Source organism: Musca autumnalis, unplaced genomic scaffold (assembly GCF_047663935.1).
Source record: "Musca autumnalis isolate F117 unplaced genomic scaffold, ASM4766393v1 scaffold_3, whole genome shotgun sequence".
Classification (NCBI taxonomy): Eukaryota; Metazoa; Arthropoda; class Insecta; order Diptera; family Muscidae; genus Musca; species Musca autumnalis.
Genome location: NW_027411866.1, coordinates 2,546,686 through 2,560,054, shown reverse-complemented (window position 1 = coordinate 2,560,054; position 13,369 = coordinate 2,546,686). Strand labels below are relative to the sequence as shown.

The following is a 13,369-nucleotide window of genomic DNA, read 5'->3' as shown; positions in this document are numbered from 1 at the left end:
AAAAAAGTTATTATGCCTGCTTTACATTTACGAAATCCACTCGATTTCAACTGTCAATTCCATTGCTTATATGCCATTTAGATATGACACCATTAGCCGGATTTAGCGCATTATCAGGTTTTATTTGCTAAATCCAGCCAAAATCTACCAGATTTCCCATACAAAAATATATCCTCCTATTGAGTGGATTTGTTTTAAATCTGGCATAAATCCTCGTATACAACTCTGTTTTTTGCAACATGTTGCTAGAAAATACAAAAAGTTGCAAGCTGGCACAAGAAACAAGGTAGATGCATCGGTGAATTGCTACACTAAAAATAATTTAAAATGTAAAAATTTGTAAACAAGGCGGAAAAATTAAATTTGTTTTGATGTACAAAGTTGATTTTAATCAACAAAGACTAATATTTATGATGTCTAAACGATAAAATAATTCGTTTTTTTATTTTAGATGGGCAAACTGCGATAAAATAATTCTTTATTTGCTCTTTAGTTAGCATTAGTAGCATAATGTGCTAACATTTTCAGTATTAAACAAAACATTTGTAATTTGACGTATGTTTTTTGAGACGAATTCAATTTTCAAAAAATTCTTTTGACGTTTCACATTCGTTCAGATGGGCTGATGCATCTACCTTGGTAATTGTGCTATGAACAAAAATAAGCTGACTGCCATTTAAATCCTCCAAAATATATATCTAAATGCAATGAGATTTGTACTGGATTTATTAAATCCAGTCGAGGATTTATGGCTAGTCTAAATAAGCTATTAAACGTCAAATGAAATCCAATGGATTTCAGATGAGTTTTCATTTGACGTATACGCAAAGGAATTGACAGTTGAAATCGAGGGGATTTCGTAAATGTAAACCAAGCATTAAGCCATGTTTATATTATAGCTTTTTGCAGGGTTAACCTTCTTGATGAGGTTTTATTTGAAATATAAGGCTGCCATCAGACCATCTGCTTTTTCACATGTATGACATCAGCTGTTTTGTATGTTAGTATACCCAAAGTGACAACATACATTTGAAAAAGCAGATGGTCTGATGGCCGCCTAAGCAATGAAATTCACATTTGAAACCCAGTGGGTTTGTTAAATCCGGTTATATATAAACGTACTATTACAGTCGGTGGATTTATTTGACGTTTGCGCTATGGAATTGACATTTGAAACACAAACCCACTGGGTTAGTCCGGTTATGTGTAACCGGGGTGTTATTCCGCCATGTGTCAACCCAACTGGGTGGTCGATAAACGTGTTTTTTAAAAGTTGTGAACGCTATAATCAATTCATAACAGGCTGACTTCCGAAACGTCAGTTGCTTTGTATTCGTGCATGAAACTAGGGGTCCTTAGATCGAGTTCCATACTAGAGTAAATTTATGAAATTGCAGCAGTAGTAAACTCGATCTAAGAACCCCTAGTTTCATGCACGAATACAAAGCAACTGACGTTTCGGAAGTCAGCCACACACAATTCGCAAAAAAAAACTATTTCAAAATTATAAGTTCAGTGGAATTATTTTCTGATAATGAAAAAATTTACAGGCATTTATTAGAAGAAATTTGAGGGACAAGTCGAATCCACTGGAATTGCCATCTGCCACTGTAAGTTGATGACCATGTTGGAAACATCTGTATAATCAGTGAATTATTTTAGGTTTAAGGCGTATTTTCTGATTGCCAAAGGATGCCGTAGTTTACATTGTGGAAACGTTAAAGGATGACTTTTAAAAATGTGCGCTGCGTTGGGATTTTTTGCTGAGGTAGTTTCCAAAAGTCCCATGTATACATTGGGTTTGCACTCTATTTATCAATTAATATTTCAAACTGTTGATTTGTCGTTATTTTTACCATATTTTTGATACACAAAATTAATTAATGATGCAAAGAATCAAAAAGTGTTAAGGAAATGCTTATTTTCCTTTCTATTTCACTTTTTGTTTCTTCGAAAATGTTTACTTCAACTGAAAATAGGTGGTTGCTGAAAAATGGCCGCTTCGTCAACTGAGATTCGCAACTTCAGTTGAAAGTTGCCATATATAAAGTAATTTTGGCAACTGACAACGCCACTCAACGATAATCGACCCCTTAATGAACTTTTTCACGTTTGTTTGGTGATTTACTCTGCCGAAGTCAATAAAAAGAGGGTCTGCTGTGAATATCGGTCCCATACCGAGCACATTTATGGGGTTTCCTTAAAATGACAAAAATAAAAATGTATCATTTCATATCGGAATTAACATTAGAAAAAATATTTCAGTTATATATCAGTGTGTAGGCTGTATACAGACCCTCTCCCAACTCAACCCAACTTAAAAAATTGTATATTATACTCCGTAGCAGGAACGTACTCAGGGGATGCCCAAAATTAATACTTTTAATAAATTTTTTGAATATTTCTCTTTCTCTCTTCCTGTTCCGTAGGACTTTAATCGTCAACAAGTTTGAGTACATGGTAATAGGGCGTCTGTATACAGTCTATGTGTCAATATATAATCGTAATATTTTTTTTTAATGATAATCCCGATACGAAATGAAACTTGTTTAATTTGTCGCTTTAATGCCATGTTCATACCAGCATTTGAATCACGTTGTTCGCTCTCATAATTATGTACACGAATTAACCCGTTCATACGACATGGTACACAATTCATAGCAACATGATTCATATTTTCATAGTTTTTATACCCTCCACCATTAAGTTCGTCACTCTGTTTGTAACTACTCGAAATAATCATTGTAGACCCCACAAACTATATATATTCTTGATTAGCGTGAAATTCTACATCGATATATCCATGTCCGTCCCTCTGTCCGTCTGTGGAAATCACTCTAGCGTCCGAACGGATTGACGTAGGTGGATGAAATTTTGGGAAAATCTATTATTTGTACGTAGGACTTTTGGTATTGAAAGCGGGCTATGTAGGTCCACGCTTTCGTATAGCCCCCATACAAAACGACGCGTGACGCGTCGTCGTTTTAAGGAATTTTTAAGATATTTGTCCCATTTTTCCACCGAATTGGTTATAACTTGGTATTTGGTGTCTCCAGAGGCCAAAAAACATTTCTACTAAAGTTGGTTTATATAGGTCCACGTTTTGGTATATCCCCCATATAACGCCCCATTTTAATATATTTTGAATGTATTAGTCCCATTTGACAACATAATCGGTTGTAACTTTGTATTTTGTGTTTCCAGAGGGAAAGAAACATTCCTACCATAAATTGTTTATATCGGTCCACGTTTTAATATAGTGTAGCAGATTAAGTAAATTCATAAAGAGGTAGGACAGATCTGCATTGTCATACTAATGGAATATTCCATACCCAGAAATACTATTGTTGTGCATTCATCACTCTCAAAACAAACCAATATATTCTCTTCATTCAGCTATGCATGGAGGAATCTAAGTGTTATATTTGATTGTAATATTACAAGAGCCAACTGTTATACTATCGAGTACAATGTATGGCATTTCATGTGGCTCTATTTTACAAGCCGTGGACAATTTTTTTTTAGTATGCAAATGTAGTCGCCAAAAACAATATGTAATGGTAGAAATCGTTTAACCACGACAAGACAAAGCTACAAAATTTAATAAAAAGAAAGACAAGAAAACCTGCTATGTTGCTAGGGTAATGAGGAATTTAATAATTCTGTTTCGATCTCTTCTATTCTGATCGTTGACCACTCAAGTTAAAACATTTTTCTAGTGGAACAGTATAATAAGCAACGAAAAAATAAAATATACTTTGAAAGAACTTTGAAATTAAATCATAAGCCTTGATAAACGATTTAAGTAACCAAAATACTGTTTTTGCAACGAACATTAAATAATTTAAAAGTACCGTGAAAATTATAAAGGAATTTTTATAAAAAAACTGGTATTTTCTATGGCTTAATTAATGCCAAATAATTCAGCGATAGTATAAAAGTTTACCCTTTTTTGGACAAGTGCATCATCCAACGTGGAAGCATCCAGGCTCTCCTTACCGTCTCGCTTGCATAGCGAATCTTCATAACCAACGCCCATCAGTAATTTGCCAATGGATACCCATAAGAGGGAGTGAGACATATTAATGGTGTTAATGGTGATTTCTAATGAGCTCTGCTGTTCCTGATATGTACAGTTTCTAAATAATGACAGCTTTTCGATGATTTTGATGATTTGCCGTCGGCTAAACAAAGCCAGCAATAATTTATAAAAAAAAAAACAACTTTTAATAAGTATTATTGTGAATTTTGTAATTTTTTTACGTGATTCTATTTTTGCCAATAATTAACTTAGCCTTCGCTAAATTTATTTTATCTTGATAATTAAAACATAAGAAACGGATCATACAATTTTGCTTAAAACAATGTGATTTTCACTTGTGTGAATGTTTCATTAATTAATTAATCTTAAAATGTTTAAAAATGTAATTATTTGTAAATAATTTCTATATAACTTGCATGTTAGAGTTTATTAAAGTAAATTCTTTTTATTGCACGGTTTACTCCGTGAATAAAAGGTATAATCAATGTAAGAATTTGCATCAAAATTGAGAAAAGAGGTTAGGGTTTGGATAGGTGTTAATTGTTTTTTTATATTTGCAGAATTATACAACACCGCATGTATTGAGCTCGATCCATCGGCAGTAAACCAAGGTAACATAACCTACAAATAATTCATCAAAACCTAAATCATCATCCTAACCTAATTTCATACCACTTCGTGTAAGTAGTCGTATAACATGCAGATTATATAATTTATGATAGACTTTGACTATTATCTTTAAATTAATCATTATTTGAGATATTTTTTTTTATAAAAAAAAATTATTTATAAGACACTAAAAGTGTAATCGATTTAAACAAACGATTTAATGAATTTCCTATTAATAAATGAATTGTATATTGTATTCAAAATGAACTAATTAGACCTTTTTATGGGAATTGTTGATAGTGATAACATGGCGGTTTAGTTGGTCTCATCAATGATTAGGGAAGTAGCTAACAGAATATCATGGACACTAGTTACTTATGTTTTATAGCGGGTGGGAACAATTTAAAAAGGTGTCCCAGCGAAAACATCACTCGCATACTCTTACAGTCTGTGATTCAAAAATTATAATATGTCATGTACTAGTAACAAGTCTTGAAGTGGTTAATTTTTTTTTTCTCTTTGAACAGTTTAACATTACTGGTTTGGAAAGAACCTCCCCCAATCCGGCGAGCTCAGCCCGTTTCAATACCACTCAAGCACTCCAAACCGTAGTGGAAAATGCAAAAAAAATTAACAATTATTCAAACAGACTGTTACAAAAAGAGAATGGCGCCCAACGAGATTGGCAAGTTTTAATAATTTGTTAATGTCGTATTTTATTTATTCATAAAAACGAATCCTCGTGATTATTAGTATTGGATTTAACGCAGTGCGTTCGTTTTTATATCTTTCATTGTTACTTACTTCAGGTCATATGTTTTTTTTTATGAATAAGAACATATTGTTGTTGTAGGTCTATTTCTTTTGCACATATACCTAAGTGTCTATGTATAGAATGAGTCTAGAACATCATATTTAAAACTGTTGATTTCTTTATAGCAATTCTTACGTGACATTTTTTTTTGCATAGCCTTAAACCATTAGTTGCAATAGTTTTTATTTGCAATTTATGTAAGTCATATATATACTGGATTGGAAATCTGGAGTATTATAGCGACATGAATTGCATATAAAATTTACAAATGAGGGGATTTTTGGAACACAGATTGTAATTTAGACCATACTATCCGTTTTTGTTTTAATTCACTATAAACAATTCCATATACATGAAAATTTATAGATTGATACGAGTAAAGCTCGCATTTAAATTTTCAGACTCAGTTTGAGTAATGCCAAGGAAAAGAAAAGTAGTTAGTTTGTCAGATAGCGAAGATCCGCATAGTAGAAATACTACATTAGAATATACTTTTGACGAAGATTCAGTAGTTCAGGCTACTAATAGACCTCGTTTTAATATAAGTCCTATTCGGACTAGATCTAGAGCTATATTATATCAGCAAAATCGTATAAATTATTCGGATATGTCGGAACAAAATAATCTACCGGGGACTTCCCAGCAATCGATTAATGCACCTTCCACAAACGGGGTAGCAGACTTAACTGCTCGTTTGGAAACTGTTTTCGTGACTGAGTTTACTGCTTTACGACAACTTTTAACCGAAAGTTTAAACGCAAATAGGAATCAGTCTGCAGGTAATGAAAATATAAACCTTCAAAGTAGAGAAACTATGTCTAATAATGATCCTTCATTAAACGAAAGTTTAAACACTTCTCGTTCAGGTGCACCTTCACCAAATATTTCTATCAAAGTTGATAAATGGAACATTTCATATGATGGAACTGAAGATGTGTCAGACTTTCTATTCAAGGTAGATACCTTAGCCAAACGTAGCAAATGTTCGGACGAAACTCTAATAGGCAGTTTTCACATTTTACTAAAAGGAAAGGCTGAAACATGGTTTTGGGCCTATTTGAGGCAAGTTCCAAATACCTCATTGCATGATTTAAAGAGAGCCATGAGGAAACAATTCGGTAGAGCAGAAAATGAATGCGATAAAATTGTTAAAATCATAGAGAGAAGACAATTACCAAAAGAGTCATTTGACGATTTCTTTACCGAGGTAATTACCATGAATTCTCGTTTATCTCAACCTATGAGTGATATGAAAATGATAGATTTGATTAAAAATAATGTGAAAGAGTCAATAGGGGCTTTATTATTTATGGATGATTCACTTGATCTGGATAGTCTGAGAGATACAGGGAGGAAAGCAGAGAGATATGTAAAACGGCAATATCAGCATAAAAATCGCAAATTTGTATCTGAAATAGAAAACTCCACTGAATCTGAAACTGGTGATGATAATGATTGTGACGTAGAAGCATTTAAGTTTCATAAAAATTCCAGTTTTGGAAAAAAAGAGATGGATACCTCTCGATTTAAATGCTGGAATTGCGACCAGATGGGTCATTCTTATTATGAATGTCCATCCAATGTAAGAACTCTCTTTTGTTATAGATGTGGGGAGAAAAATGTAACGACTCCGCTGTGTCCAAAGAGACATCAGGAAAACAGAAAAGTGAACGAGTAAATGAGGGTACCTCGTTCCCAACTCTGTATCCCTCTATCGATATAGACTTAAAGGCAACAACATCAGCAACAAATTGTCACACTGACACAAAAACAAACAATTCGCAAGACTGTAAACATACAGCTAATCAAATAGATTCTCAATTATCGTTGCATGAGAGAAAGCTAAGGTACGAAGAAATAAGAAATCGGATTTTTAATAAAAAACCACTGTCTAAAAAAATAATAAAATGTCGTGAACGATTTCAGAAACGAAAAGCTTTTAATAAATTAGTAGCATCCACTTGCATAAATGAGAACCAAGACTCAAGGCCGTATGCCAAGATTAATTTGGGTGAAGTAGAGCTTTTCGGATTGTTGGATTCAGGGGCATCAATAAGTGTTTTGGGTAAAGGATGTCAAGACCTCTTAGAAAACTTAAAACTTGAGTTTACACCAATATTTAGCTCCCTGAAGACAGCAGATGGAGGTTCACAACGGGTTATTGGTTTTGTAGAAATTCCTGTTACTTTCAAAAACACCACTAAAAATATCGTATTTTACTTATCTCCTTCTTTGCGACAACCAGTTTACCTGGGTGTTAATTTTTGGAAACGTTTTAATATAGCTCCAGAGATTTTTGTGTCCGAAGTATCTTTAGATAGCGAAGCTTTTATGACTTCTACTGAAAACATGCATACTTTAACCGATTTCCAATTATATGATTTGAAACGTGTCGTTGAACTGTTTCCATCTTTTCAAAAACTCGGTCTTGGTCGAACTTCGATGGAAATTCATAACATTGATACGGCAGATTCAGAACCTTTTAAAATTAAACATTATCCTCTTTCACCACCTCGACAAGAAGAGGCATATAAAGAGTTGGACCGAATGTTGTCATTAGGAGTAATAGAAGAGAGCAATAGTCCGTATTGTAGCCCGATAGTTTTGGTCAGAAAACCTGGAAAAATAAGACTTTGTCTCGACTCTAGGAAACTAAATTCCCTAACAAAAAAAGATGCGTACCCTCTCCCACATATCAATGGACTTCTGAGCCGATTACAGGATACTCATTTTATATCAGGTATTGACCTAAAAGATGCATATTGGCAAATACCTTTAGATGATGTATCCAAAGAGAAAACAGCCTTTGCAGTGCCTGGACGGCCATTGTATCATTTTACAGTAATGCCGTTCGGACTCTGCAACGCGGCTCAAAGAATGAGTAGACTGATGGATAAAGTTATCCCCAGTCGACTCAGAGAAAACGTGTTCATCTATTTAGATGATTTGTTGGTGTGCACATCGGATTTCAAAAGTCACCTTGAGATGTTGGAAGAGGTCGCAAAATGCTTGTCTAATGCCAATTTAACTATCAACGTCGAGAAAAGTCGTTTTTGTCAGAAAGAAATCAAATACTTAGGGTATATTGTTGGTCAGGGTTGTTTGCGTACAGATCCAAGTAAAGTTGAGGCTGTTGCCAAATTTCCAATACCAAAATCTCCACGTCAGATCAGACGATATATTGGTATGACTGGTTGGTACAGGCAATTTATAGCCAACTATGCTGATTTAGCTGCCCCACTGACCGATTGTCTGAAAAAGACTAAGCAATTCGCATTGACTGACGAAGCAAAACTTTCCTTTGAAAAATTAAAATATGCTTTAACGACAGCCCCTGTACTAGTTCAACCCAATTTTGACAAAATGTTCACGATACAATGCGATGCTTCTAGAGTAGCTGTAGGAGGAGTCTTAACACAACATGGTGATGACGATAAGGAACATCCGATTGCGTATGTTTCCCAAAAATTGAACAAGTGTCAAAAAAATTATACTGTCACGGAGTTAGAATGTTTGGCCGCGATAGTATGCTTAAAACGATTCCGACCGTATGTTGAAGGACTGCCATTCAAGATTGTTACTGACCATCATAGTTTGCGCTGGCTTATGTCGCAGAAAGATCTCTCAGGTCGACTTGGTAGATGGAGTTTGCTGTTACAAAGCTTTGATTTTGAGATAGAGTTTCGAAAAGGATCCACTAATATTGTTCCGGATGCCTTATCTAGGTTAGATGTAGACGAAGTTGGTATACCTGATGAATCAGTACCTATAGAAATAGATCTGGCGTCGGAATATTTCAAATCAACAGAATATTTGAAGCTTATATCAGTTTTCGAATCCGAACCCGAAAATTTTCCAGACACGATTGTTTCCGAAGGTTATATTTATCAACGAGTTAAGTTTAGAAAAGGTGTATTCGAGGACGAAGATTTATTGTGGAAATTGTGGCTTCCTTTGGAACTAAGAGCCGATTTGATTGAACGAGTCCATAATGTGGCATCCTGTCATGGAGGATTTAGTAAAAATTTGCACAGAATTAGGGAGAAATATTTCTGGCCAAATATGGCAAAAGATATTAAAAATTTTATTTCAAACTGTGAAATTTGTAAATCTGTTAAACCCACTAACCAAATATTGAGACCTCCTATGGGTAAGCAAATCCTAACCGAACGTCCTTTTCAACGAATCTATATGGATTTGTTAGGACCTTACCCTAGGACCAAATTGGGAAATTCGATGGTATTTGTAGCCATCGATCATTTTACAAAATATATATTTTTGAAACCTTTGAAAAAAGCGAATAGTGCTGCTATCATAAAATACTTAGAGGAGAATGTATTTCACCAATTCGGGGTACCCCAGTTTATACATTCCGATAATGGATGCCAATTCGTTTCAGCACAAATGTCCGAATTCTTGAAATCATATGGAGTCAAACATATTAAAACGGCCTTGTATAGCCCACAAGCCAATGCCTCAGAGCGAAGCAACAGAGAATTTATTATAAAATTGAGGATTTTATTAAAAGATAAACAAGACAAGTGGGATTTGCATGTATCTAAAATAGCCAGTATACTCCGAAGTGACTTTCATGAAGCAATAAAGTGCTCACCATACTTCGGTGCATTTGGATACAATATGGTGCTACATGGATCCTCTTATGCTGTAATGGACAAATTAGGGTGTATGACTGAGGGACAATTCAACTATACTTCAAACGATGTAAAACTTCAATTAGTACACGAAAAAATCAAAGAGAATCTCGTTATTGCTCACGAGAAAGCAACAAAAAGCTATAACACTCGAAGCAAAAATATACAGTACAAAGTTGGACAAGAAGTGTTTCGTAAAATGTTCCAACAATCAGATTTTAAAAAGGGAGTTAATGCTAAATTATTACCACCGTACTCTAAGTGTCGAATTAGGAAAAAGGTTGGCTCATCTTGTTACGAACTTGAGACGTTAAGTGGGAAATACATTGGCCTTTATCACGCTAAAGATCTGAAGCCATTTTAAATAGTTGCCCAGCTAACTTAATCTCAGGGTGTGGCCGTGTCCCACGTAAAATTTTAGCATTAATCTGTTTTCCTTATTTTCGTCTTCTTCCTACTCAGACTGCAAAGAAGGTTTGTAGCAGATTAAGTAAATTCATAAAGAGGTAGGACAGATCTGCATTGTCATACTAATGGAATATTCCATACCCAGAAATACTATTGTTGTGCATTCATCACTCTCAAAACAAACCAATATATTCTCTTCATTCAGCTATGCATGGAGGAATCTAAGTGTTATATTTGATTGTAATATTACAAGAGCCAACTGTTATACTATCGAGTACAATGTATGGCATTTCATGTGGCTCTATTTTACAAGCCGTGGACAATTTTTTTTTAGTATGCAAATGTAGTCGCCAAAAACAATATGTAATGGTAGAAATCGTTTAACCACGACAAGACAAAGCTACAAAATTTAATAAAAAGAAAGACAAGAAAACCTGCTATGTTGCTAGGGTAATGAGGAATTTAATAATTCTGTTTCGATCTCTTCTATTCTGATCGTTGACCACTCAAGTTAAAACATTTTTCTAGTGGAACAGTATAATAAGCAACGAAAAAATAAAATATACTTTGAAAGAACTTTGAAATTAAATCATAAGCCTTGATAAACGATTTAAGTAACCAAAATACTGTTTTTGCAACGAACATTAAATAATTTAAAAGTACCGTGAAAATTATAAAGGAATTTTTATAAAAAAACTGGTATTTTCTATGGCTTAATTAATGCCAAATAATTCAGCGATAGTATAAAAGTTTACCCTTTTTTGGACAAGTGCATCATCCAACGTGGAAGCATCCAGGCTCTCCTTACCGTCTCGCTTGCATAGCGAATCTTCATAACCAACGCCCATCAGTAATTTGCCAATGGATACCCATAAGAGGGAGTGAGACATATTAATGGTGTTAATGGTGATTTCTAATGAGCTCTGCTGTTCCTGATATGTACAGTTTCTAAATAATGACAGCTTTTCGATGATTTTGATGATTTGCCGTCGGCTAAACAAAGCCAGCAATAATTTATAAAAAAAAAAACAACTTTTAATAAGTATTATTGTGAATTTTGTAATTTTTTTACGTGATTCTATTTTTGCCAATAATTAACTTAGCCTTCGCTAAATTTATTTTATCTTGATAATTAAAACATAAGAAACGGATCATACAATTTTGCTTAAAACAATGTGATTTTCACTTGTGTGAATGTTTCATTAATTAATTAATCTTAAAATGTTTAAAAATGTAATTATTTGTAAATAATTTCTATATAACTTGCATGTTAGAGTTTATTAAAGTAAATTCTTTTTATTGCACGGTTTACTCCGTGAATAAAAGGTATAATCAATGTAAGAATTTGCATCAAAATTGAGAAAAGAGGTTAGGGTTTGGATAGGTGTTAATTGTTTTTTTATATTTGCAGAATTATACAACACCGCATGTATTGAGCTCGATCCATCGGCAGTAAACCAAGGTAACATAACCTACAAATAATTCATCAAAACCTAAATCATCATCCTAACCTAATTTCATACCACTTCGTGTAAGTAGTCGTATAACATGCAGATTATATAATTTATGATAGACTTTGACTATTATCTTTAAATTAATCATTATTTGAGATATTTTTTTTTATAAAAAAAAATTATTTATAAGACACTAAAAGTGTAATCGATTTAAACAAACGATTTAATGAATTTCCTATTAATAAATGAATTGTATATTGTATTCAAAATGAACTAATTAGACCTTTTTATGGGAATTGTTGATAGTGATAACATGGCGGTTTAGTTGGTCTCATCAATGATTAGGGAAGTAGCTAACAGAATATCATGGACACTAGTTACTTATGTTTTATAGCGGGTGGGAACAATTTAAAAAGGTGTCCCAGCGAAAACATCACTCGCATACTCTTACAGTCTGTGATTCAAAAATTATAATATGTCAGGTACTAGTAACAAGTCTTGAAGTGGTTAATTTTTTTTTTCTCTTTGAACAGTTTAACATTACTGGTTTGGAAAGAACCTCCCCCAATCCGGCGAGCTCAGCCCGTTTCAATACCACTCAAGCACTCCAAACCGTAGTGGAAAATGCAAAAAAAATTAACAATTATTCAAACAGACTGTTACAATAGCCCCCCTAGGACGATATCTCCCGATTTTCGGTATTTTGAAGGTTTTGGCCTCATTATCACACCGAGATGGCTTAAATTTGGTATTAAGTCTTCGTTGGGGGTATAAAACTTTCCCCCATAAATTTGTAGGTATAGGTCCACGCCATCATATAGCCCCCATAGAACGGTACCTTCCGATTTTCGGTATTTTGAAGGTTGTGGCCACATTAATCCACCGAAATGGCTGAAATTTGTGGTGGAGGGTATAAAAAGTTCGGCCCGACCTAACTTAACGCTTTTCCTACTTGTTATTTACTGAATTTAAAGAAAGTTTCAGCCAAAAAAGATTAAAATTAGTTGATATAAACTGAAAAAATATTTGTCCTTCTTTCAGATACCTATTTAATATTAAATAATATTATTTTCATTCATCTTTTCTATTTTTTCTCACAATTTTGGTGTTTTCAGCACATTTTTTTTAATTTTTCTATTTTCAAAATTATCGAGAGACCTGCGAAAATAACTTTTTGGAATTTTGGGCGTTCTGGCGGGCATTTGATTTTCGTTTCTAAATTTGTGCGCGAATTTAAAACGATGGACAAGAAATGCAGCTGTAGTAAAAGAGAAGAGAAAATTTGCTATGATTTGAATGTATACTAGTCATTAAACCGTATACTTTTCATTCACGTTTTGCAGTTTTTCTAAAGATATTTGGGTTTTTAATATATTTTTAAATTTTATAT

General features: G+C 33.7%; 1 protein-coding gene across 3 annotated transcripts in view; it reads left to right on the top strand.

Annotated features, from left to right (window-relative positions):
* The first annotated feature begins 3,268 nt into the window (after nucleotides 1–3,268).
* LOC141399560 (ATP-binding cassette sub-family C member 4-like) overlaps nucleotides 3,269–13,369 on the top strand; it is a 28,005-nt gene continuing 17,904 nt past the window's right edge. Inside the window, exons 1-2 of one of the 3 annotated variants that reach the window (XM_073978545.1) lie at nucleotides 3,269–11,431; nucleotides 11,937–11,987. The gene's annotated coding sequence lies outside the window, so the exon portion shown is untranslated. Of the gene's footprint in view, nucleotides 12,057–13,369 lie in introns of all 3 variants that reach the window. The other 2 variants (XM_073978544.1, XM_073978543.1) reach the window with 2 other exon arrangements.